Raw genomic sequence first — 25,243 nt, forward strand, 5'->3', positions numbered from 1 at the left:
CTGCACTAATGCCACCGGTGCCACCATGCTGCCCAGGAAAGGACAGGGGTCAATGGGGGGCAAAGTTGACTCTCCTACCACAGACAAGGTACACAACCAGCTCAGATGTCAATATGACCTCAGGCTGGAACCCAGACTTTTGGTGGTAACCTGGGCTTGGACATCAACACAGACCCTGTCTGAGATAAGACCATAGACCCAGACATGGCCCCCAGTGGCAGCATGGATCCAGATGTTGCAATGGCCCCAGGTAGCAGCAACAGGGTGCTTAATCAGTATGTTCTCTATTGGCAGCATGGCTCTCAGACATCCATGTGGTCTCATGTGGTAGTCAGAACACTGACATACAGATGGCCTTTAGTGGCAACTCAGGCTATGGACATTGATGCAGACCCCAACAGCAGTAAGATGACAGGCCAAAACAGGCTCCTCAGGAAGAGCCCATACCAGGATGTCACCATGGCCTCAGGTGGCAGCACAAGCCACTCAGATCAGTTTGGCCCCTGGTGTCAGTATGGCCCCCGGACATCAACATTGTTTTATGTAGCAGCATAGACCACTGACACCTGGATGGGCCTTGATAGCAACACAGGTCACAGATGTCAACCCAGATCCTGGCTGTAGTAAGGCCGTGGAATCAGACACAGCCACTGGCAGCAGCCTGGGCCTAGACCTCTCCATGGCCTGGGCTGGTTGTGCAGGCTCTTCATATCATCCTGTTCCTCACCTCACCACCATTACATCTCCAGTTCCACTTCTTTGTACAGTGTTCTCTCCACTCCATACTCCCTTGGGGCCCTGATTGGTGCTTAAGTATCTCTTTCTTTCCAGCCCACCACCCCAGGACAGCCATAGGGACCTGGGGCATAAACTTGGGTATCTCTCTTTTTAGGTCATTGATCTTGTTTAACCAAGAGGTGAAAGGCAAGTTCCAATGACTGGAGACACCATGTTCTTCAGACACAGGAACCAGAGGACCTGAGCTGGATCTGATTTGAAATTCTCCTCACTGACGAGTACCTGGTAGCAGAAGAACCATGCAAACTTACAAGAGAGGGAAGAAACCAATAGTCCCACCCAGTCTTGATGCTTTAAAATCACAGCAGTGACCACCATGGCCCAGTAACTCTAAAGATACAATAGTGGCAGACATACTGTGGCAGTAACCAACAGTTCCCAAGTTGAAATTAAAATATTATTAAAAATCATAAACAAAACAGAAACCTAGTCAAATACTTAGTGATAGTAAAGCCATGGATCTTGGAGGAGAAGTAACAACTACCACTTTACTAATCAAGCATAATTCATATCTACATTCTAAATACTTATCCGTATATCCACAGGTTAGGTGTAGCCCTCAACCCTCATCACAGAAATCTTTCTCACTGAGGAATGGACAACCAATAACTGGCCCAACTTGACACCCATCCCATGGACAAGTACTAATACCTAACACTATTAATGATATTCTGTTATGCTTGCAGACAGGAGCATGTTGTACTCTGAAAGGCCCCACCCAGCAGCTGACTCTGAGAGATACAGACACCCACTGCCAAACAGTGGATAGAGCTTGGGAACTCTTATGGAAGAATTGAAGGAAGGATTGCAAGCCCCCCAAAGGGGATAGGAACACAACAGGAAGACCAACAGAGTCAACTAACATGGACCCTTGGGGCTCTCAGAGTCTGAACCACCAACCAGCCAAAGAACATAAGTGGGCTGGGCTGGATCTAGGCATCCCTACACATATGTAGCAGATGTGTAGCTTGGCCTTCATGTGGGCATCAAACAACAGGAGCAGGGCTATCCCAAATGCTGTTGCCTATATGTGGGATATGTTCTTCTATCTGGGCTTCCTTGTCTGGCCTCAATGGGAGAGAAAGCCCCCTAACTTTGAAGAGACTTGAAGTGTCACCCAAGAGTGGCCCAGCCACTCAGAGGAAAAGGGGAGGGAAATGGGAGAAGGAATGTGAGAGGGAGTGATGGGCAGGGGTGCAGTGAACAGGATATAAAGTGAATAAGTTAAAAAAGAAATAAATTAAAATTAAAAACAAAAAAACAAAAATCAATATTAACTCCCCCTCCCAAAAAATACTTTCTCTGTGCAGCAGGCAGAGGACATTACAAAAAACAAACAAACAAACAAACAAACACCCACACAACTTGTCAAAATACAGAGAATAAGTGACAGTATAGTGCCCTGTCCCAACTGAAACATCTACAACGTAATACCTGAACAGAAGGCTTGGGGATCATTTCTGAAGAGGGAACCAAAAGACTGTAAAAGGCAAAGGAGTAGAAAGTTTGGTGTAAGATTGTGTCTTCTAGAAATGTCACATTGTCACAGAGAGGCTACATCCACTAGGTCTCACCAACACGCCTGAGCAAAGGAGACATGAGCAAGGATGAGACCAATGAACATGCTAACATAGCAGGGATAGAGTTAAGGCAGGGGCTCAGCTCTAAACAAAGAACTATGGGCAATATGGGTGCATTGTGGGGATCCTCCCTACAATGGTTTATCTAATACTAAGTGGTTAACCCTGGGATCCTATAGATATAGGTAACATTATCTGGAATTAGCAGGATTTAGTTTTCTATTTAGGAATATAAATTTGTACATATGCAATGACAAGTTTAAAATATGTAAATTATAACAGTTGAAGAAAAGAGGCAAGGGGGTGCATGGGAAAGGTTGAATGGAGGAAAGGGAGGGGACAATGATATAATAATATTATAAATTAAAAATGTATTATAGACAAGGTATTACTTTTCTGAGTGCAGGAATGTTGGTAGACAGTTATTTAATTTGGAGCTTGAATTATACCATTCCAGGCTACCTGGCTTTTTGGGTTGCTAAAGACAAAACTGACATTCTGATGTTTATGCCTTTGGGTATCAGTTAATGTTTTCTCCTCACAGCTTTTAAAATTGTTTCTTTACTTAATTTTGACATCTTGATTATTCTGTGCTGTGTGGAGATTTCTCCTCTAAGTTTCTTTAGGTGAGTTATTAGGGTTTCTATATCTGCAACATCATCATCAACAACAACAACATGACCCAAAAGCAAATTGGAGAGGAAAGGACTTATTGGACTCACATGTTCATATTGCTCCTTATTATTGAAGGAACTCAGGACAGGAACTCAAACAGGGCAGGGCTGAAGTCAAGGGCTGATGCAAAGGCCATGAAAATGTGATGCTTAGTGGCTTGTTCTACATGGCTTTTTCAGCCTATTTTCTTACAGAATCCAGGACCTCCAGACCAGAGCTGAAACCATTTCCAATGGGCTGGGTTCCACCCCATCAATCATCAATTGGGAAAGGATCTTTACCTATCCTAAATCAGATAGAGGACTAATATCCAACATATATAAAGAACTCAAGAAGGTGGACTTCAGAAAATCAAATAACCCCATTAAAAAATGGGGCTCAGAACTGAACAAAGAATTCTCACCTGAGGAATACCGAATGGCAGAGAAGCACCTGAGAAAATGTTCAACATCCTTAATCATCAGGGAAATGCAAATCAAAACAACCCTGAGATTCCACCTCACACCAGTCAGAATGGCTAAGATCAAAAATTCAGGTGACAGCAGATGCTGGCGTGGATGTGGAGAAAGAGGAACACTCCTCCATTGTTGGTGGGATTGCAGGCTTGTACAGCCACTCTGGAAATCAGTCTGGCGGTTCCTCAGAAAATTGGACATAGTACTACCGGAGGATCCAGCAATACCTCTCCTGGGCATATATCCAGAAGATGCCCCAACTGGTAAGAAGGATACATGCTCCACTATGTTCATAGCAGCCTTATTTATAATAGCCAGAAGCTGGAAAGAACCCAGATGCCCCTCAACAGAGTAATGGATACAGAAAATGTGGTACATCTACACAATGGAGTACTACTCAGCTATTAAAAAGAATGAATTTATGAAATTCCTAGCCAAATGGATGGACCTGGAGGGCATCATCCTGAGTGAGGTAACACATTCACAAAGAAACTCACACAATATGTACTCACTGATAAGTGGATATTAGCCCCAAACCTAGGATACCCAAGATATAAGATACAATTTGCTAAACGCATGAAACTCAAGAAGAATGAAGACTGAAGTGTGGACACTATGCCCCTCCTTAGAATTGGGAACAAAACACCCATGGAAGGAGTTACAGAGACAAAGTTTGGAGCTGAGATGAAAGGATGGACCATGTAGAGACTGCCATATCCAGGGATCCACCCCATAATCAGCACCCAAACGCTGACACCATTGCATACACTAGTAAGATTTTATTGAAAGGACCCAGATGTAGCTGTCTCTTGTGAGACTATGCCGGGGCCTAGCAAACACAGAAGTGGATGCTCACAGTCAGCTAATGGATGGATCACAGGGCTCCCAATGGAGGAGCTAGAGAAAGTAGCCAAGGAGCTAAAGGGATCTGCAACCCTATAGGTGGAACAACATTATGAACTAACCAGTACCCCGGAGCTCTTGACTCTAGCTGCATATGTATCAAAAGATGGCCTAGTCGGCCATCACTGGAAAGAGAGGCCCATTGGTCAGGCAAACTTTATATGCCCCAGTACAGGGGAACGCCAGGGCCAAAAAGGGGGAGTGGGTGGGTAGGGGAGTGGGGGTGGGTGGGTATGGGGGACTTTTGGTATAGCATTGGAAATGTAAATGAACTAAATACCTAATAAAAAATGGAAAAAAAAAAGAAAATGCCCTACATGTTTGTGGACAGCCCATCTCATGGAGGCATTTTCTTAATGGAGGTCCCTTCCTCTTAGGTGACTTTAACTTGTTTCACATTAACATAAAACAATCCAGTACATAGAGGTTCTAAATCCTGCTGGTGTTTAGATGTCCGTTTGTCTGTAGAGATTTGAGAAATTTTCTCTATGACTAATTGAATACATTTTCTTTAGGCTTAATCTCAATTCCTTATTAAACTCATGGTTTTTAGGCATGTTCTCGTCAATGTAACCCAGAATTATTGGCAGTTTGAGCCATTTATGCTTATTTTTTCCTTATACATCTCAAAATACCTTACATTTTTGAAACAATCCTTCCTCCTTAGCATTTATTCTTTGCTTGTTCGTGTCTTGTTGATGGTGCATCCTACTGTGTGTGTGTGTTTTTTCCTGGTTGATTGATTTTTCCCTTTCATAAATTTTATTTGCTTTGTTTTATTCTCAATTCCTTGCGATTCTTTCTCCATGCTTTGAATTAATCCTTTAAGTTATCCAACCACTTTATTCATTTTAACGAGTTTCTTGTCTAGGTTTTGAATCAATTTTTTAAAATTTTATTGATGTGCTTATTTCAGGCCTCTGGATAGTCTTCCTTTCTTTTCTTTCTTTCCTTCTTTCTTTCCTTCTTTCTTTCTTTCTTTCTCTCTCTCTCTTTCTTTCTTTCTTTCTTTCTTTCTTTCTTTCTTTCTTTCTTTCTTTCTATAGGACTCTCATATATTTCTCCAATGTATGTGCTATCTCATTGTCTAGATATTTAGTATTAAGAAGTTGTAGTGGATTTTCTCTCAAATATTTTTGCATGCTCTTTTTCTCTTGTGTTTTGTGCATCTGTTAGGATGTTCATGTCTTCCACTTTAAAAAAAATCTATTCCATTCCCTATACTTTTGACTTTTTATGGTGTGAGTCCTCCTCACAAGCCATCGTCACTTGGAGTTGCATTCTCTGCTGAATTTTGGAAATGGTGACTATTGATTGTTGGTTTTCCCTAATGATTTCCCAGTGGTCCACATCAACATACAGCAAAAGGCACTTGTGCATTTTGCTTGCATCCACAAAAAGGTTCAGAGACAGCAGCACTTGACTACTAATTAGGGGTAGCACAGTTTATACTCTTCATTGATCTAAGGTTATTGATAATTAAGTAGTAGAATGGGGAAATGGGATAACAAAAGGAGAAGGAATATATATTCGTTAAAGGTCTGAGATTTAACAAAAGTTATTATTAGATGTGGCAAATAGTCTTTTGCCGAAATAGAAAAATAAGGGACAGCTTTTAAATATTATACACCTGCTCAGGTTCTCTGGGATTTCCAAATACACACCAGGTATGCCTTCTTCCCATCCTATGATCCTACCTCTGCTTTGCTGCGATTCACCTCAATACACCACTAGACATACACACTCATTGTTAATCTTTAGGACCTGGTGGTTCCTCTAAGATCTTGCCACCACTTACTCTTGTCCAGCCTGGTTCCTCACAGATCTTCATCCTTATGCTTCAGACTAGATTCACTCCCACCCCATAAGTTAGCCACTACCCTATAATTTCACTTTGCTATACTTCCTGGAAAACAATGATCCTCTTTAAACCCATAGACTAATTGTTTAGAAAACTACTGTCCCAACATCTTCTCTCCCTAATCCTTAGTTTACAAGAACTTATTCATGGTAGACCAACCAATCTTGGAGAGCCACAACAGAAGGAAACAGCAAAGAGTACCACCAAGGTATGTGCTGACCCTTCATTATTGCCTGTTTGTACAGACAATAGCTGGCTTTTAGAAGAATGCTAAAGATATAATGGCAGCCCTCAATACCAGTTCCACAAAAGAAAAAAAATTCAACTGTCTTGCAACTTAATCTGCTCCTGAGCATTCAAAGATGGTTTAAGAAAAAAAAAAAAAAAAAAAAAAAAAAAAAAAAAAAAAAACCTCCACTAACAAACTGTTTCTGATGCTCAAGTCCCAGCAGAGACACAAGAATAACACCAAAAACCAAGAGAGCATTTCTGCTCTCCAAATGACTAATCACAAAGTAATGAATCCTAATGAGAAAGACCAGCAAGGTCCAGATAGAGAATTCAAACAAATGATTATAACTACATTCAATCAATTTTAAAAGGATATGGACATACTTACGCTAAGAAAACAAAAAGAGAGAGCTGAATGAAATGGATATGTTAATCCAAGATGTGAAAATAGAATTTAATTCAGAGACAGAATTTTTGGGGGAAAAAATACAGGAGATGAAAAACTAGATAAGCCAAATTAAAATCTCACTGAGAAGCCTCACCAACCAACTCAGTTATTTTAAAAACAGAGGGTCAGGGATGGATGGGAAGTAAAGTGGTGGAACATGGAAACGCATTTTGATACAAGGAAAAGAACCAACCTTCAAATTGTGGCCATAGAAGAATGAAAATAATATTATGGCAAAAACACTGAGAGTACTTTAAAGAACATTATACAAGAAAATGTCTCAAACCTAGCAACTAGTATAAAAGAGGCCTAGAGAATATCAAGACTTCAGGATCAGACATATTGCTGCTAGAACATCAAAAACATGGAATAAAGAAAAGGTCCTGTAAGATGCAAGAGAATTTATCAAATCACTTATTAAAAGATCCACTAGGTACGTTATCTGGATCTTGGATAACATTTTTCAAGCCAGAAAGGTCTGGCATGATGTATTTCAAGTTTGAAAATACCATAACTTTTAATCCAGATTATTATACTAAGAACTGCTAAAATTGAAGGAGAAATAAAACTGGTCCATGATAAAAACAGATTAAAGTATATCAAAAAGTACAGAGGATACTGGAAGTGATACTTCAATCTGAAGATAAAGATAAATACATCAAGAGGTCACAAAGAATAAAACAAATTCCAGAACTCTTGATTGAAAGAGGTATAAGAAACCAGCATAAAATATGAAAAACATTATAGTAATTAATACACATCTGTCAATGATAATTCAATATTAATTAGAAAAAAAACAGCATCCATCTTCTTACTGCCTACAAGAAAAACATCATCCACAATAAATATTCACTTTGTGGTAAAAGGATAGGAAAAGGTTAGAATAAAGCAAATGAAAGTAAGAAACTAACAAGTGTAGTTGTCCTAATATCCGACTTAAAAACTAAAATATTCAGAAGAGATATGGAAGAATATTTCACACCTATTAATAGAGAAATATACCAAGATGATATCACAACTCTAAATAGTTATGTGCTAAACACAGTCCCTCATAACTCGATAGAAGACATACACTAGAACTAAAGCCATATAGTTATACCCACACAGTGATTGTGAGTGACTTTAAAATCATACTCTCATCAAGGGGTCATCAAGACAAAAACTAAATAGACACACTGGAATTAAATGACGTTATAAGTCAAATAGACCCAACAGAGATCTACAGAATATTCTACCCAAATGTCACAGAATAGATATTCTTATAAGAAACCAATAGAAGCTGAGGAGGAAGGTGATGCTGTAGAAGGACCAGCAGTCTCGACTAACCTGGATCCCCAAGATCTCAGACACTGGGCCACCAACCAGGCAGCATATACCAGCTTATATAAGGCTCCCAACATATATACAGCAGAGGACTGCTGGGTCTGGACTCAGTCAGAGATGATGCACCTAATCCTCAAGAGACTGGAGGCCCTAGGGAGTAGGGAGGTTTGGTGGGTTGGGGATTCAGGGGGATTGGGACATCCTCGTGGAGACATGAGGAGGGGGCATGGGATTTGGAACAGTCAGAAGGTGGGCCAGGAGGGGGATAAAATCTGTATTGTAAAAAAAATTAAATAAAAATTTTAAAAAAAGAAACCAATAGAACATTCCCTAAAATCTATCAAACATTAGGACACAGATCATGTCTCAAGATATAGAAGGTCAAGATAACATTCTACATTCTATCTGACTATAGTGAGATAATATATATATATATATATATATATATATATATATATATATATATCTCAACAATAATATGAACTAGAGCAAATACTAAACTGGCAATACTGAGTGATAACTGGAACAAGGAATAAATCAATAAGGAAAATTGAATACTCCTCAAGCAAAACAAAAATAAGTGCATAACAGGGCAAAGTCTCTAAGACACAACAAAAACAGTGTTAAAGAAACTTTTTAGTGTTTGGTGTTTACATCAAAAAAGTTGAGAGGCCCAATTTAATAAGGTAGAGATGTACCAGAAGGCCTTGGAAAAACAATAACAAACAACACTTCAAAACAGTAGATTGGATGAGATCATCAAAATCTTGGCTGAAATTCATGAAAAACATACAGCAACACAGAACAAACCAATGGGGAGGGAGAGTCAGTTCTATGGATATTAACAAGACTTATGAACCACTAGCCAAAGTAGATTAAAGAGAGGAAAAAAGCTTAAGTTAATTATTTTTGTGATTCTGTACGTAAAAGATCCTGAAGACTCCATCAGAAAACTCTTACAGCTTATAAAGGCATTCATCAAAGGAGCAGAAAGCAAAATTAACACACAAAAATAATGAACACACCAAGAAAGAAATTAGGGAAGCAATCATATCCACAAAAACATTATAAAATGTCTTAGAAAAAATTCAACCAAGTCCATAATAGACTGTAAAATGAAAATTTTAAGACATTGAGGAAAGAAATTGAAGAAGACACCAAAGGATGGGAAGACTTTCCAATCTCATGAACAGCTAAAATTAATATTGTAGAAATAGGCAATTTACCAATAAGCACTATACAGATTTAATGCAATTCTCATCAGATTTACAAGGCATTTTTTCACATAAATTATAAAACGAATCTCAAAATTCATATGGAAGTACAAGAAGGCAGAGAATCGCCAAAAATATATACAATATTGAACGTATCATTGTATTTGACTTCAAGTCACACTACAGAGCTATTGTGGTAAACAACAACAACAAACCAAATGAACGGCATGGCATGGCATAAAAAAACACTTGATGAATGAAAGAGAATTGAGAACAAAAATATAATCCATACACCCATGGCCAACTAATTTTATTTTTACAAAGAAGCCAAAGATACACGATGGGTCCTCTTGACTCTGTCTAAAGTGCATTAGACTTACCTTCCACCTCAAAGGGGAAACAAAGGGCAATAGCAATGGCCTGTAATGTTATCAGAGTCTCTTGAACAACCCTATCCAATAACTCAAAAAAGAGTATCCCATGCCTAGTGTTGGGGGTTTTGTTACATGGGTTTTGGCTTGGAGGCAGCATTGCCGCCCAACTGTATATGCATATTTATACACTGACTTAACATGTAGGAAATTTTAGCATTTAACAGTATGATTCTATATTATCACTAACAATTAGGAATCAAAACAACTTTGAGATTTTACCTTACTCCAATTAGAATGGCAAAGATCAACAAAACAACAAGATAACAAATGATTGAGTGGGTATAGGGAAATGGGACCTCTTGTTCACTATTAGTGGGACTGCAACCAAGTCAAGCCACTCTGGAAATCAATGTGGATAATTCTCAAAATGCTGACAATAAATCGACCATATGAGCCATCTATATCACTCATTGGCATATGCCCAAATGATTGACATCCTACTCCACAGACACTTGCTCAGAAGAGGGAGAGGAGGGGGAGGAGGGGGAGGAGGGGGAGGAGGTAGCATGGGCCAGGGAATAAGGCAGAGACAGGTAGATTCTTGAAGTTCACTGAACAGTCAGTCTAGATTAATGTAGGCCAGTGACACCCTTTTCTAACTGAAGGTGGATAGAACTGAGTAGCACTGCTTAAAGTTTTCCTCTTGCCTCCATCAGCATGCACACACATATAAGCACACACTTGGGCATACTTAGATGGCATACACATGCTCACACACAAGCACAATGGAGATTTTAGAAGTCTGACTTCTTTCTACTCTTCTAGAAATGTCCCCCAATCCTTCTCTTTTTTAAATTCTTTAATCTTTTTTTACAGTCCTGTCATCATTTCTCTCATGGTCTAACCTCTGACTGTACCTCATCCCATCCCTCCTCCCCCATCTCCAAGAGGATGTTCCCACCCCATAACTCCACCCCACTCCCTTGTGCCTCAAGTCTCTCCAGGGTTAACTGTGTCTTCTGTCACTGATGCCAGACCCATCAGTCCTCTGCTGTATATGTGTTGGGGGCCTCATGTCAGCTGGTGTATGCTGTCTGAGAGATCTCAGGGATCAAGGTTAGTTGAGACTGCTGGTATTCCCATGGGGCTGCCCTCCTCCTCAGCTTTTTCCAGCTTTTCCACCACAGGGGTCCCTGGCTTCTGTACATTGATTGGGTGTAAGTATCTGTATCTAACTCAGCTGCTGGTTGGATCCTCTCTGAGTGGAGTCATGCTAGGCCCCTGTCTGTAAGCCCACCATAGCATCAGTAATAGTGTCAGATCTTGGAGTCTCTCCTTCAGATGGATCATGGTGAAATGCCCTACAGTAGGGAGAGGGAATTTGTAGAATCCACCTCCAGTAGAAAGACAGGGTATCAAGTGAGAGATGGGGTTGCCATTCCACAGTCAAAAACTCTGACCCAGAATTGTTCCTGTCTGCAAGAACTATAAGGAGAAGAGCCTGAGGGAAAGGAGGTCTAGTGACAGGCCCAAACCTTTTCACACAGTTGCTCTCCATCCAAACCAATCTTGTAGAAAGAGATCCCCTGACCTCTTCTCCACTACTTCACAAAAACCCTGATTACTGACCAAAAAAAGTAGATCTCACAGAGAGAGATCTTTATCTTAAATCAAAACTTGTCATAGAAAGCTTCTGACTCCTCAGAAACATTTAACTTCAATGCAAGGCTGCAAAGCAGACATTTGTAACTAAGTCATTTTGGAGATGAGGACAATAACATCAGCTTCTTCTCCATTTATCCATAATATAATGGAGGAAATGCTGAATCTATTTTAAAATCTACTAAAGTTATACGCATGAATAATGTGTATATGAAACACTTATATATGGACATTAGCATATTATTCATAATACACTACCCTGAACTTTGCTTTTTATTCTACATCTTGGAAGTTATTCCATAATATTAAATATTCCAATATTATTGACAATATGCATAAAACAATCACGGTACATTTCTAATAGGACTTGGTCTGGCCTCTCTCATAAATTCACATTTAGGTGATTTCTCATGTTTTGCTAGTAAATATGACCAATGGATAGTTGAATGTCTTTAGGATAACAGCTAGGATTTGAATTCTCAGCTCTACTTGATAAATCTTTGTCCTTTCTTTGATTGGTCACATCCCTATCATAGAAGTGATACGGATATTTCCAAAGGACTAAACTTGGAGATTCACTAGAGAACCTTCAGCATTTTTTGGACATCTATATTCTGAGGAGTTTTAGGAATAAAAAAATGTGTAATAAACTGATCTTCTAAAATAGATACTGTTTTTAAACTGTTCTCAATTATGAGGCATGTTCAAAGGCAATAATTTCCTCTTTAGCTCATTGCTATAACTTCAAATGGACTTCACTATAGACGTGTTTCTTCTCTTACCTAACATTTGTCAGTATTCCATCATTCTGACACTTCTGTTAAATTGTTCTGCTGCTCTCCAGGAGGACAGCTTCGGCATCCACAAAAGTTACCTCAGGAAGTTGTAAAACCTGATCGTGTTTCAATTATGAGGAATGCCAAATTGAAAATTAATCTTCCTCAGACTTTAAGAAGTTCCCTCCATCCCAAAAATAAATTCGAAATCAACCTTTTCTTCATGTCCACCTGCCATCTTTATAAAAGTCAAAACCATATGTGCTTGGACTTTGAAGTAAAATTTTTTCTCTAATGATATCCTTCACATAACATTATTATTCTTGGTCCTAAGTTCCTGGTACCCAACTGGAGCAAATTCAAGGAGGGAATGACAAATGCATGTGCAGATGGGTAATGTCGGGGTAACAAATGACCACAGCCTATGAAGTCACAAACACGAAAAATGTCAGCAAGTCACCCAGATGAAATGGCCCACAAATGTGACTATGTATGATGAAAACTTAGGGCAATTTCTGTTTTGAATTACAAAATCATTTTTTTCTTGGATGAAATATTTCTTGGAACAGAGGATCTATTGTTTACTTTTAAAAAAATACGTACCACAGTCTTTTAGTGAGAAATTGTGATAAATGTGTAATAACTCAGTTATTTTGAGCAATAAAATAAGTCTTTCTTTTCTTTATAAGATATAAAATTTACTGGACCAAGTTCTAATTTACCATTCACCAAACCTCTGCTATCATTGCTAGAGTCTTTAAGGCAAATGAGTCTTGCGCCATTTTAATTCAGACATATCAAAAGTAAAAAGCTTTCCTTTCTGATGCGAGCAAAGGGGAGCTTGACAGGTGGAATAGAGTTCCATGGAAAGACATTTCATCAAATAAAAAGGAGAGCACTTTGAGGGATAAATGATATGGCTCTTGGGTTGGTAAATGTAAAAGCCAGATGGAAAAGCAAATCAAATGACACACAGCCACATTTTTCAGTCACACATCACAAAGGTAAGCACCAATGCTTCAATGTCTATCAGCTGGTACCTAGTTCTCTGCACACTGACCATAGTCATTGAAGGTAAGAGGATCTGAGGGTATTTGTGGAGACTGAAACATTCATTCACATCCAGTCTATGACTATATCCTCAATCCTACATAAAACATGCTTATACAGACACTACTAAATAGTCTCTGGTTCTCAAATCTTTACAACAACAGATTATATAACAAGCGTCTTTTGGACAACTTTCTAAAATACGTGTAATAATCCTCCGATAGAAAACATTCATGATGGGATGAGTCTAGTTGCTATCACATCAACCAGACTCCCATAATACATTGAGATCATTTAGATGGTGGCTCTGCCCAAGGCACTGCAGGAGTAATGTATCTACCTTAATTATACCTGTGACAACAGCTTTAAGGAACGGGCCCTTCCTGAAAGTGCCTTGGTGTCCCAATGGAGCAAAAATCTAGTGACTCAACACCCAGGTAAGGCATGATGATCCACAGTCACTGTTTCACAGAAAACACACACACACACACACACAGACACACAGCCCCAGTGGTGCTCCTTGTTCATGTCATCCACTTCCAAAGGGCAAGATGTGCCTCTTTGAAGCAGCCAGAGGTATACCTTTCCTGACTTCTCGTGTAGAACTGGTTAGAATATAAGGAACATTGGATGAGTGTAGTCAGAGATGGTGGAAAAGTGAAGGATGTTGTAGTACAGACCCCACAATCCCTATCATGATAATTGATCAGCTCGTTCTATGGTATACATCAGTTGACTACTTAAAAAATACGTGAAAGAATCTGTAAGTGATCAAGTGCCACAGAAGGAGTTTGGTGTATCTCATGGCAGACTGCATGTCTTTCAAGCACAAGATTTAAGTTTGCTCCTCAGAACTATAAGAGCAAATAAAGCTTGCAGACCTAAGCATTCTGGGTGCTTCATAATTTCATCTTTCCCTTCTCCTAATCCCAGGCTCACACTGGGCTTTGTAGCATGTAGATTGTTTTGCCATTTCCTTTTTCATGTTGAGAAACAGCCAACCATCTGGATAAACTGAGTGTGTCTATCCATTGACCAAATTACTGGAGGATATTGTAGCTTCGTGCTCTGTACGCACATTTGGGTAATTAAGAATAGTGATGCTTGGTTTCATTTGAAATTATCGCTCAAAGTCTCCTGTGTTACTGAAAGCTTTTGTCCACAGTTGATGAAGCAATGATGAGGTGATAAAACAGTTGGTGGCACCATGTGACTGAAAGTTACATTGTTAGAAATAAAAGTTTACAAGAGAACTTTGTTCTTCCTCTCTCCTGCTCTCTATCCATCCCCACACCTAGCCCCCATCTCTCTTAGTTCCATCATATCCTCTGCCACAGGCCCCAAAATAAGACAAACCAACCATAGGCTCAAAACTCTGAAATGGGGTCAGAATAGAGATTTCTTACTCTTGTGCAATGTCCTAGCTACAGATAATGCTGTGTATTTTCCTAATGTCTTCCTGCCACCTGTATATCTCCAATATTGCCTATTTCTGATTCTTTACCAGTTATGTTTTTACTCTAAGGGTATATTGTCAGAAATAAGTATGTAGATAGAAGTGTTAAAAGTACAGTGCCTTTCAAAGTGGCTGCAGTATTTTGTATTCTCATCTGCAATGCATGGTACTTCACCCTTCATTGGGAAGTGGTGGATCCTTGTTTTAATGCACAATGTCCTAGCTACAGATAATGCTGTGTATTTTCCTGATTTCTTCTTGTCATCTGTATATCTCCAATAACGTGGTATCTTTTGACTATTTCTGAATCTTTATCAGTTATGTTTTTGTAAATATTAAATTCCAATATATCTTTGTGTTCTTGACAGTATCTTTTACAGAGTAAGAAATTTGAATTTTAATGATATAGTCTAACTTCTACATTATTTCTTTCACAGATGATACGTAAGAGATTATACCAAAAACATTTTATATCTAGTAAAATGATCATTTTCAGTTGATTTTATGTAAAGCATAATATTGCTGTTTGTTTCATGGTCTTGTATGTGGATGCCAAAATGGTAAAATAAAATTTATTCAAAAGCCTGGCTATCCTCCATCGTAATGTCTTTGCTCATTTGTCAAAGATATTTTCATCGGATATATTACTTTATCTATCCTACATCAGCATTCTATTTATATTTACTACAATACAATTCAGTCTTAATTATTGTAGTTTACTAGTAAATTTTGAACATCAGAACTTTAAATGTTATTTTCCCACAGTCTTGTGTTGACTCTTCTGAGACAACTTCTAATTCTGAGATTGGGTTGAATATATAGACCGTGTTTAGACAATTACTGATAAGATTGTATCTCCCATCCATCAACATGGATAATCTTTGCATTTATTGATTTTTTTATCAGAGTTTTGTAGAAAGAACTCATACATTTATTTTCAGAGCGTATTCTGATGAATAAATATTCTGCATGCATTGTTATGATATTTTCAGCTTTCTTCTTTACCTTGTTGATTTGAGGCTTACACTGATTTTCAAATCTTGAGAAGCCTTGCATATGTGAGACACAGGCCATGAAGTCACAAATGTATGATCACAATTTTTATACATTGATGTATTAGTTTTGGTAATATTTTTGTTCATGATTTATACATGCATGTTCATTGTCATGACTGAAAATGGTTTTACATGTGTGAGTGTGTGTGTGTGTGTGTGTATGTGCGTGTGTGTGTGTGTGTGTGTGTGTGAGCAAGAGGGGGGGAGAGAGAAATTCATGTGATTATGGTATCAGAGTATTTCTGAGCTCCTAGAATTTATCAGGAAGGAATACTTCTAGTTTCATATTTTTAAAGTGTAAAGCACTAGATTTCAGAAAAATATCTAATTTTAAAATGTGGTATAAACAGATAATTTTCCAAAGATGAAACTCTGGTGCCTGAGAAACACTTAAAGAAATGTTCAACACCCTTAATCATCAGGGAAATGCAAATCAAAACTACTTTGAGATGTCATCTTAGATCTATCAAAATTGCTATGAACACTAAGAGAAGACCATGAAGCCAAGGATGTGAAGCAGGAGGAACACTCATTCATTGCTGATGAGAATGAAAACTGTACAGTCACTTAGGAAATCAAAATAGTGGCTCATCAGAAAGACGGGAATCAATCTACCTCAAGATATAGATGTACTACTCTTGGATATACACCCAAAAGATATTTCCTACTACCACAAAGACACTTATTCAAGCATGTTCATTTTTACTTTATTCATAATAGCCAGCAATTGGAAACAGTCTAAATGTTCTTCAAGAAAAGAATGGATAAAGAAAATGTAGTACATGAATATATTGGAGCCAAACTCACTAGAAAGAAGAAAGAAAGAAAGAAAGAAAGAAAGAAAGAAAGAAAGAAAGAAAGAAAGAGAGAGAGGGGGGAGGGAGGGAGGGAGGAAGGAAGGAAGGAAGGAAGAAAGAAAGAAAGAAAGAAAGAAAGAAAGAAAGAAAGAAAGAGAAATGGAGAAAGAAAGGAAGGAAAGAAGAAAGAAAGAAAGAAAGAAAGAAAGAAAGAAAGAGAGAGAGAAAGAGAGAAAGAGAGAAAGAGAGAAAGAGAGAAAGAGAGAAAGAGAGAAAGAGAGAAAAAGAAAGGCTTGGTGGAAAGGAAAGAAAGGAAAGGGAGGGGAGGGGAGGGGAGGGAGGGGAGGGGAGGGGAGGGGAGGGGAGGGGAGGGGAGGGGAGGGGAGGGGAGGGGAGGGAAGGGAAGGGAAGGGAAGGGAAGGGAAGGGAAGGGAAGGGAAGGGAAGGGAAGGGAAGGGAAGGAAAAAGGGAAGGGAAAGTGAAAGAAAAGGAAAAGGAAAGAAAAGAATTCTTGAATTTTTCAGGTAAATGGATGGAACTAGAGAAACATCAACCTGAGTGTGGAAACCCAAGCCCAGAAAGATATGATATGTATTCACTCCTGTGTGGATATTAGCTGCTAAGCCAATGATAACTAAGCAACAGTTTATAGAACTGCAGAGGTTAGGTTTAGAGAAGATACTAAGAGGACTTGCTAAAACATATCCATATATGAAGGTGATCTAAATGAACTCACTAAATAATGGAGGAAACAAAGTGTCAACTGGCCATTTCCTGTCATCAAATGATGCTTCCAGTCCTAGAATTGGGTTACAGCTAATTGGCTTCTTGGCCAAAGGGGTCACATGTGAACTCTCAAACAACATAGGCTGTTGCCACTAGGAAAGGATGATTGCCACAAATTAATGGCAAATTCCCACTGCTAAAGTCCATAATTACAAAACTCACTGAACACAGAGAAGTGAAGTTGGTTGCTAGACAGACCCTTTACTCCTACATTCTAGCTTCTTTGTCACAGAAAGGTATTCTGCACTTCACCAAAAGAGAAAACATAAACACCAACCCTGTCACAAACCATTCAATCTACGATGGTGTCCTGCCTACAAGACATTCTAGTGAGATGGTGGCACAATACTTATGGGAGTAATCAACGTATATCTGATTAAGACCTACTCCACAAGATTGAACCTATACCCAACATGGCTTGGAGGACCAAGCACCTAAGACAAGATAGCCCATGGACCTATGGTGAAACAAAATTGTAAAGAAAGAAGGAAAGAAATAAAACAATAAAATGGCCCCTAATGATTTACTATACTCCTAGATCAGTGCCTTTCTCAACCATCATCAGAGAAGTTTTGTCCTGAAGCAAATGGAAACAGATACAGATACCCATAGTCCTACATTATGGAGAGAATAAGAGACCTTAGAACACTCAGCCATCAAATCCCTCCAGTCAGTGCTCATGAAACTCTCAGCAAGAGGACATGGAAAGAGTGTAGGAGCCACAATAGCCAGAGGACATCAAAAACAGGACCCTCTAAAACAACACGATTGGCACACACATGAACTCATGAAGACTGAGCAGCATGTGCATAGCCTGCAAGGATCTGCACCCGTTGGTGGACTAGATCTAACAGAAGTGGACACATGTCCCATCTCTAACCCAGAAGCAATGTCTAACTGGAACATTTCTCTAAGGGAGTCTTACTGGGTTAACAGACTACTCTTTTTCTTTCCTCTACTCAGCTGTTGTTTTTTCCATTAATTAATTAATTTACATGTAGATCACTGCATGCCATTACCACCTTCTCCTCTGAGAGACTGACCCCCAGTATTCCTCCATCCTGGCAATCAAGTCTCTGTAGAGCTAGTTGTGTCCTCTCCCACTAAGGCCTGGCAAAGCAGCCCAGTTAGGGGAATTGATTCCACAGACAGGAAACAGCTTTAGGGACAGCTTTCAATCACTCCAGTTGTTTGGGACCCACATGAAAACTGAGCTGCATATCTGCTACACATATGCCGGGGGTCTCTGCCCAGGGCATGGATGATCTTTAGTTGGTGAATAGTCTCTGAGAGACTCTAAGGGTCCAGGTTAGTTGACTTTTTTAGTCTTCCTGTGGAGTTCCTGTCCCCTTCAGTGTCCTCAATCCCCACTCTTCCCCATGGAACTCTTCCATAAGAGTCCCCTTAGCTCCATCTAATGTTAGACTGTGGGTCTCTACATCTGTTTCAGTTAGCTGCTTAGTGGACAGGTATGCTAGACTTCTGCCTACAAGCATAACAAAGTATCATTAATAGGGTCAGGGATTGGTGCTTGCCCATGGAATGGGTCTCAAGTTGAACCAGTTATTGGTTGGCCATTCCCTAAATCTTGGCTCCATCTTTGTTCCTGCGTTTCTTGTAGACAGGGAAAATTTTGGCTCAAAGGTTTTGTAGGTAGTTTGGTGTCAGTATCCCTCTACTGGGGATTCTCCATGACTGCAGGAGGTGGCCACTATAGTGTTCCATATCCCCTCTGCTATGTGTCTCAGCTAAGGTCACACCCATTGACTCTTGGGAGCCTCCTCCCAGGTCTCCATCAAGTCCTCCTATACTCCCACCAGCTGCAGAGTTTATTCACTCCTTCTGACCCTCTCTCCTGTCTCTCCCCACACCTGCACAAACTTCTCTTAGGAGTCAGCTGCACACCCAGCAGTAGATGGCCAACAGAAAACAAGCTCAATGCTGGAAACTTGCCTAGGGAATGTGGGTTTTTTTTTTCAATATTCAAAATCTTTGAGATTTTACTTTATCATTTTAATCTTCATCCAAAATATTTACAGTTTCTTTTGCTATGTCTTTTCTGAGTTATGCTACTTAGAATCCAGGTGCTGGAGACTTTTCCAACTACCCTTCCATTATTAATTTCTAGCCTAAGGTGGCTGTATTTTGAAGCCACTCATTATCCTTCCTTTCGTTTCAATTTTATAAAGATCTGTTTAATGAGTTCAAATGTGGCCTCTCTGTTAGGTGTTCCACAGGAATTTGTAAGTGTATACATCCCTGCTGTTGGCTACCCTGACCAACGTCTTTGGAATATCTGCGGATGCTGGGTGATATCTCTGAACTGATTTCTGTTCTTACTTTTTGTCTGCTAGACGTGTCTGTCCCTAAAGCAGAGATACTGGTGTTTTCCTCTTTAAAATGGATTAATCTATACCTCCTTCATTTTCACCCTGAGTTCAAATGTTCTGGTATGCTTTGCCTTAAGAATTGCTCATCAGCAGCTGGTGGTGGCACACACCTTTAATCCCAGCACTCAGGAAGCAGAGACATGACTACACAGGGAAACTCTGTCTCGACACCCACCCCACCCCAAAAGAATAGCTATACTTTCTTAGGCGCTATCTCCTGACTCTGATAGTGCATTTTCTTCTTAGATCTGCTCTCTCTGATAATTGGTATAGCAACTGAAGCTTGCTTTTGACTAGTGTTTGGTATATCCCGTTCGTTCATGGTTCTTCATATGTAAAATAAGTTCCTTATTTTCCAGATAACACATTGTGTCTTACAATGCTCCCTCACAATGTCTTTCAAATATGTCTTTTAATATTCAGATAATTGGCTCTAAGATGACTGTTGAAATTATTTCCATTAATATCTAGCATGTTCACTGTAGTTGCTCATACTTCGTTTATACTTTGTTTCAAATACTATTCTTCTGGGTTTTATGGTTTTGATTAGCAATTTATATGACTGAATTTTCTTTCTTTGCTAGTTCACCAGTCATAATGTTTAACCTCTTTACAGTGTTTGCCCTAGCAACTTCTGTATTTATTCACAATGAATCTACGTCTACATTCAGACTCATCATATCATTTCATGAGCATTGCAAATGTTTTATAAACAAGTACTCTTTGCTCTTTGAGTCATTGATGTGATCATTTACCTTAAGCATAAATGAATATAAGCATACTTACTCAAGGGCATCTATGTTAGCATTTCAAATTCATTTTTCTTTTTAATTTCTCTTTGAGTCTATCAGTTGAATAAATCATAGGAAAACTTTGTTTTTATTTACTAACATCTTCCTGTTCTGAAGTGCTTTTTATATAGCTTTAAGTTGCTTCCCTATATAAATTTCCTCCCTTCTACTGATTTTCTCCAGTGTTTATTGCTAGGCGGGTTTCTGGCTATGCCTCTCCTTAATTTTGGTTTGTCTAAAGCAGTTGTTTTTCTTTTACATGTTTAAAGGAAAATTTCTCAGGAAGAGAACTCTGGGTCATTTGGGCTTATCTTTAACAAACATTTCACTTCACTTTCTTCTTCCTTATAATGAAGAGAAATTAATCTTTACTTTTGCTTCTCTGTGGAAGTGTTTTGTCATCTTCTTTGGGGATTTTCTCTTTATCTTTGATTTCCTGCGGTTTAAATACTATGTACCTAAGTACAGGGCCTGGGGAATTGGAGGGTTTTTTAGACATTTATCCTGCCTGATATTCTCTGGGCTTTTAGCTCTGTAGTTTAAAGCTTTGCATTCATTTGGAAACTTTTTCCAGTTACTTTTGCATCAAATATATCCTCTGTTCCTTTCTCCTTTCTGATCTTCTCCCCCTACCCATGCAGCGGTTCCATAGTTCTTATAGCTTATGCTTAACTTTACTCCAGTCTCTTCTCCTGGTTGCTTTTCAACTAGGGAAGTTTCTATTGATCCATCTCCAAATTCAAAGATTCTATGTTCAGGCATGTCTGATACAAGAATCCCATTAGAATTCTTTTATGGTGTTCTGATGTCTAGTAGGGTTTGTTGTCATTTGTGTATTGCTCCTTTATAGTATTTCCATATGTGTGATTATATTACTACTTTTTTGCATCTTGTTTGCCATAATAATTAGAGGGCTGGGGTTAAGAGTCTATATCACAATAATCATATGATTTTATGTTCTTGCTTGGCCATTTCAATACCCTCCTCTGTGACCCTGGTACTGTTGCTTTCACCACTTCCCCTAAACTATTGTACTTGCTGATTCATGTTTTATACATTTCACTTAATGGTTTTCCCTGATAAACTGGGTAAGTGGAACCTTAAAACAATCTTTTATTTAGCCATATGCAAATGGCAAATACTCTGTTATCCTACAATTAAGCCACTCTTGGTGGGTTCATGCTTTCTGACTCTGAACATCACTAATGCATGCCAGTGTCTTCCCTTTCCTTCAGTGCTACAGGAGTGCTAAAGGCTCTAGTGTTTGGTATTTCTCTTCCTTTATCAGAACTGATCTCTGAGGGATAGGTAATAATTTCTTTTGTAGGTAATAATTTGAAATATTCAGGTCTATTTCAGTTGTCAAGTTTCTCCTTTCCTCCCTGAAGTTCAAACTCTACCTGTTCTCAGCTTTGGTTTTCATTACAACATGGTCACAAGGGAAGCTGCAGAAACTATCGTTCCTAATCTCTCTCACAGAGAACCTTCCTTGGTAGGGCTGTAGCAGCAGTTTGATACCAGGTTTTTCAAAGTTCCAGGTGATTTCACTAAATGCACATCTATGCTCTTCTTCAGCTATAGTTCCACAAAATTCCCAGCTAGTTTACATCAATAAAAGATAGTCTCCATCTTCCTCCTTCCTTTATAAATTGTAAATTTTCTATCAATTTTGGTTTAAGTTCTCTTCAGCAGTTATCAGTAGCACTCAGTATTGAAGTCGTCTTATCCAAATTAATATGTTTTATCTTCCCCAACAGGCTGTGTATTCTTTTTCTATTTGGTGATTTTTAAAAGCCTACAGTCACCATTTTAGTACTTCAGCATAGTTCCCTAACTGCATTCTAAATATTTGTCCTCATACCCACAGATAAGTGCAGTCCTTGCTCTTCATCAAAGAACCTTCTCTTTGGAACATAGAGGCTACAATCAACAGCATGCAGAAATGTGGAGCCCAATCCCAAAGGATTCAACTCCTACATCTAAGGCTCAAGGATCATAAGAGGAAGCAAAGAAGTGAGATTCTGCGGAGTACAGAGATTGATGGGTGACTTGGTGTCCTAGGATTGTGAGAAGCTGCCATAAAGCCTCACCAGCGTGGTGGCCTAAACATGAGCTGAACAAGGACAACAGCAGGTATGCTAAAGAGGACAGGGGAGAACTCAACAGCTTTACAAAGAAATGCAGGTGACAATGGAGTGAGGAGAGCAGGAGAAACAGTCTTCCTCAAAGAGGAGTTCACCAATTGGTTATTCAGTACAAAATGGTCAGCACTAAAATCATATATACAAGTAATGCTAGACAGACTGAACAGGCTATATTTATCTTTAAAGAAAAAATAGTTTATTTATAAATATATATATGCTTTAAATATATTTTATATAGCATTATAGAACATATAATTGGGTATATATGAATATACATATATGTATTTAACAAATTAATGAAAAAGAGGCAATGAAATTGGAAGAGAGTAAAGAGGGAATGGCTAGATAAGAGGCTTGGAAGGAAGGAAAGGAAAGGTGAAATATTATAATTATATTTTCAAAATATAAAAAGTACACATGGAGGGACTTGTGGCTCTAGCTACATATGTAGCAGCGGATGGCCTACTCTGTCATCAATAGGAGGAGAGGCCCTTGGTCCTGTGAAGGTTCTATGCCCCAGTATAGAGGAATGCCAGGGCCAGGATAGGGAAGAGGAAGTGGGTTGGTTGGTGAGCAGGGGGAGAGGGGTATAGGGGGTTTTCAGAGGGGAAACCAGGAAAAGGGACAACATTTGAAATGGAAGTAAAGAAAATATCTAATAAAAAATCATTAAAATTGTATTTTAATGGACAAATAATTATCTATATTTATTGGATAAAATATAACATTATGATATATGCACACACAGTTAAATGATTAAATACAGTTTAATTACATATTCATTACCTCAATAATAAGCAAGTCTTCTTTGCATGCACATATCCATTCAATATTAGTTTATTCCTTAAGCACTGTAAGGGATAAAATAATAATAATTAATCATAGAGCAGCTATAATAATATACTAAAATAGACATTTAAAATGTATGAGTTCTTTAGCTTCTTAATATTTCTGCTTTCGTGTTTGGACACCTCAATCGACTGAAGGGATATGCAAGTATCAAAGGTAAAATTGAAGGTGAGGGGAACGCTGGGATTTTTGTTAAATGGCCAGTTCATGTGTAAGTTTGGTCATATTACGGGAAATCTAGATAGCTGCTGAGATATTATTTCTGGGTGTTCTGTTTCTAGACAAGTCAGTATCTGGGTCAGTAGACTGAGTGAGGTTGTTCTGTCCACACCACTTCTGCCCACACTCACACAGCGCAATGAGGGCTGGGAGAATGACACAGTGAATGTGTAACAAGGGATGAAGGGCAAATTTCTCTTTTTATGTATCTCTAACACTCAACTTCTCTTGGGCCCCTAGATATTGGGTGCATAGAATGTGGCACTTATAGCGGCCCCTGGAGTGCGCTTCCCTGTCCTTTTATACACTTCCATCCTTGGGTCTCCAGCCATACATAGCATTATACAGTCCAATTGCTACTCCACTGGTTTAGAAGTTCTTGCCATAGAGAATCTTGGCTTACTTAATGATGTGAGCCAATCTCCATTATAACTCTGTCCTACATACTTAATTCTTTTGGAACAAAATATTTAATGACTTCTAAGTTCTCCATGTGAGCCTCCTTAGGTGGCTGTCATGGTGCCTATCTCAGCTACATTTGGGTCAACTCTCACTAGTCTGTAATATTTAGTATATTTTAGTTCCTCATAAAGATTTGCTCTGTTAAGTGCCAAACAAAATGAAGAAGCAACGGTGCTCACGCACAACATAACAACATCACATCTAGAACTTTAAAAGCAGTGTTTCTTGAGTTCTACTGCCATAGTTTGAAGAGGAAAAAAAAATTAAAAAACCTTTAAAAACTGTCCATTTTACCCAAGATGCAAGTCTCTTCTGGAGTTTTTATATAAATCAGAGTATGTTTTCCACTCAGTTTGAAGTTCTGTTTAAAATGTTAATAATAATAATAATGATGATGATGATGATGATGATGATGATGATGATGATGATGATAATAATAATAATATTAAATGTTAATATACATAATAATAATGTTGAATAATTTTTGAAACTGAAACACCATTATTATCCATAAATATTTTAGAATTTGAAAGTATCTCCTTAGACGCACATTGTTTCTATGTATTCAATGGTAGGACAGCTTTTAGAGCATGTGTGTCTTAATCCAATCAGCTGTGGCCCTTATAAATGGTGAGGAGATCAAAGCGACTCGGATGTCTCTGTCCTTGTTGAGAACATAATAACCACAGCTGATCTGATGGATCAAAAGAATACCTCACTTTTGCATTTCTTCTTATAGAAGTAGGCTCAGTTATGACTAGAGGCTTGGAATTATGTTCATTATTAGTCTGGAGTTTTAAAAAGTCACATGACGATCCAAAAGTATAAAGCACTGAAAATACTTAAGAAACAATTTTACAACAATAACCACATGTATTCCCACTGTTATGTTATTTGTTAGCACTCATGAATTGATGTTTGCCTAGGAGATTTATATTCCACTT

The 25,243-nt window shown here is 38.6% G+C and overlaps 1 long non-coding RNA gene across 1 annotated transcript in view; it reads right to left on the reverse strand.

Moving 5' to 3' along the window:
* Window positions 1-25,243, reverse strand: part of Gm40148 — a 76,017-nt gene that overhangs the window by 49,635 nt on the left and 1,139 nt on the right. The window contains exon 2 of the long non-coding RNA XR_867630.2: window positions 23,556-23,620. This is a non-coding gene — a long non-coding RNA (predicted gene, 40148). The remainder of the gene's footprint in view (window positions 1-23,555; window positions 23,621-25,243) is intronic.

The sequence above is a fragment of the Mus musculus genome, chromosome 3 (assembly GCF_000001635.26).
Source record: "Mus musculus strain C57BL/6J chromosome 3, GRCm38.p6 C57BL/6J".
NCBI lineage: Eukaryota > Metazoa > Chordata > Mammalia > Rodentia > Muridae > Mus > Mus musculus.